Source organism: Capra hircus, unplaced genomic scaffold, assembly GCF_001704415.2.
Source record: "Capra hircus breed San Clemente unplaced genomic scaffold, ASM170441v1, whole genome shotgun sequence".
Lineage (NCBI taxonomy): Eukaryota > Metazoa > Chordata > Mammalia > Artiodactyla > Bovidae > Capra > Capra hircus.
The window spans coordinates 9,672-12,644 of record NW_017213276.1 but is presented as its reverse complement, the minus strand read 5'-3'; the positions used below and the strand labels follow the sequence as shown (position 1 = coordinate 12,644).

Here is a 2,973-nt window from a genome sequence, read left to right as displayed (position 1 = left end):
AACACCTAGTTTGCACACTGTGTTCATCTGCACTAGAACGAGAGCAAAGGACACCTTCCTCTCCTGCCCCTGGTGGAGATTTTTATATAGTTTATCCACAATCCCAAAATAATTTGTGGCAGCAGTTTTCCATTATAGACTAGATGTTTGTGTCCCTGGCAAAATACATGTGTTGAAGCCCTAACCCCTTCCTCCTTCCCACCGTGTCCATGTAATTGTATTTGAAGGTGGAAGTTTAGGAAGATAATTAGGTTTAGATGAGGTCATGAGGATGGGGCACCTATGATACAATTAGGCATCTTAGAAGAAGAGCAAGAGAGACCAGAATTCTCTCTCTCCATCATATGAGGACAGAGAGAAGGTAGCCAGAAAGAGAGCTCTCACCAGGAACAGAATCCACTGGCACATTGATTGTGGACTTCCCAACTTCTATAACTGTGAAAAATAAATGTCTGTTGTTTAAGCCACCCTATCTATGGTATTGTTACAGCAGCTTGAGCAGACTAATATAGGGCTTTTTCTATCAACTGTTGGAAGGTTTGGCCTCTACTCACCACTTCAGGACCTCAACTAGCCCACCACACAAGAAATGACAATTACATTCCACTGAGGACTCATAGTTTCCTAAAGTCCCAAACTGCCTTACTCAGGAAATTTACACTTAACTGCCATCACCCAGTGGCGAAGAATCCTCCTGCAATGCAGGAGGCACAGGAGACCTGGGTTCAATCCCTGGGTCGGGAAGATCGCCAGGAGGAGGGCATTGCAACCCACTCTGGTATTCTTTCTGGGAAAATTCCATGTACCAGAGGGGCATGGTGGGCTATCATCCATGGGGTATACATGACTTAAGTGATTGAGCAGCCAGGCAGGCAGGGCCATCATAAGGAATACCCTCCACTTCAACCATTCTTTTTACTTTACCTATAAGTCATAGAGAATATTTCAGTATCTTACTCATATGAGTGTAACTCATAAGCTCTAAAATTCTGTGAGTAGAGGCTGGGTTTTCTTTACATTAGCATCCCCAGTACTAGCGTTGAGCCTTCCCAAGAGCAGATTCTCAACGTTTGATGAATAAAAGAGCCAATAAACACAAGGTCTACTCTAATAACACTTTATTTCTCTTACTTTCTTGAAGACGCTAAGGAACTCAGACTACAGATCAATTACTTTAACAAAGCTAAAGACTAAAAGGAACAAGAAAAACTAACATTGACCACGTTTTACTTGTTTTCTATTCCATTATCCTAAATATTTTACTATGGGATTCTTTCACATTTCCAAGAATATAATCCCTATTGTGATGTTATATTTTCCTGTCTGGGGGTAAAAACTTCACATACTTCCTTACGGGTGGGATGATAATACTGAGCATGTCCCTGGGAGGTGTACTGACTTTGACAGTAGTGTCAGGCCTGGCTGCATGCATGCCTTGGGCTTTCTCTTCTTCATCTCGCAAAGCTTCTTCATAATAAGTGGGGAAGTCACTGGGAACAGCAATTGACCTTTGCCAAAAATTCCAGGACTTTCATCTTGCTGGTTTCAAGATGTGCTTTTGGGCCCCAGAGAAACTCATAACGTGGAGGATCACTGTTGGCAACCTGGCGGTACTCCAGATACTTCAGCCTCACTAAATCTTTGGTGATGAGCTTTCTGGGCTCTCCATAGATAAGGTGCTTTCTTCCAGCATATACTCGCATCGTACCCAGGTATTTCCAGATGTCTTCCTCAGCGGCACAGTTGCCCTTCAGGAAGATCATACCCAGGAGATTCATCAGGAGACCAGTCTTGGGTAAACCCCTTCCGCCACGCACCCTCCCATTGTTGGGGAGTTTCAATTTGCTGACCAGATTATAGCAGGGAACAACTGAGTCGACTTCCTTCAGCTCTACCGCAAGACTAGCTCAATGCGCTCAGAGGCTCTCTTGAGAATCTCGGCAAATCGGTCATGGTGGCTTTGGTGGATAATCTTCAGCATGTCTTCCTTCATCATGAGCTGCTTCATTTTATACTTGTACAGAAGGTACTGCTCCAACAAGCTAGCTTTCCTGGTTAAACAGTCAGTTCCTGGGGTCTCAGTGAAGGGTGGGACCTCATAGGCAAGTGCCCTATACTTATATTGGCCATCGAATGCTTCACTAGATCTAGTGTAAGAAAAGACTGCAGCAGCGGCGATGGTTGGTATTCTTTGAGGCTCCTGCGAAGTGCTACATGACTCAGCACCAGGCAGACTCTGGGTAGTATCTTCACACTGAAGAGAGGAGGTAGTGGACTCCTCTTCTGCTGCTGCTATGGCCTGAGCACCCCCACAACTCTGGGTCTGGCCTTGGGCTTGGGGCATTTATCACCACCACGGGCCTTACTCTTCTTACTTCGAGGCATGGTCAGGGACAACAGGAAGGAGTATAGACAGGAGCTCAGAAGACACGGACACCTGGAGGAAGGAGAATAAGATGCTGTAAGCACCTCAGCAGGGAGATGCCACCTTGGCTTTAACCAAGGCCACCATGCAGGGTCCTTGGGGCACAGGTCGAGGACCTCTCAAGGCTTCTGTTTTGATCAGACTGTCCCCTGAGAAAACTGTGGAGGATATTAGAGCCTTAGAATGCAGCCTGCCAACCCTGCTAGGGGTATTCAAGGGTGACAGCAGGGGCTGCCAGTAGGGAGCCTCTGATCTGGGTTTGAGGGTATTCTCAGTTTATAGTCAGGGTCATCATAGTCATATAGTCAATTGTTGGCAGGTCTAGAGCCTCCTCTTTCTGATGCTTTGAAGATGACACCTAAAACCAAAGTCAGCACTTCCCTGAGACCCCAGGGGAGGAAGTGAAGGTGTTCCTTAGCCCTTCTCTCTGTCGGAGGATACCCAACTGAGAGCTATGTGGAACCCACTCCTTCAAGGGCTGCTTGGGTCCTCAATTCTCATTAAGGATGCTCACCTGGTTGCCAGGGGTACCTGGTATGCTTCCCATC

General features: G+C 46.4%; 1 pseudogene; it reads right to left on the bottom strand.

The window, feature by feature from the left end:
- Positions 1-1,412: 1,412 nt before the first annotated feature.
- On the bottom strand, positions 1,413-2,385 carry LOC108635294 (annotated as a pseudogene).
- Between the last annotated feature and the right edge of the window lie 588 nt (positions 2,386-2,973).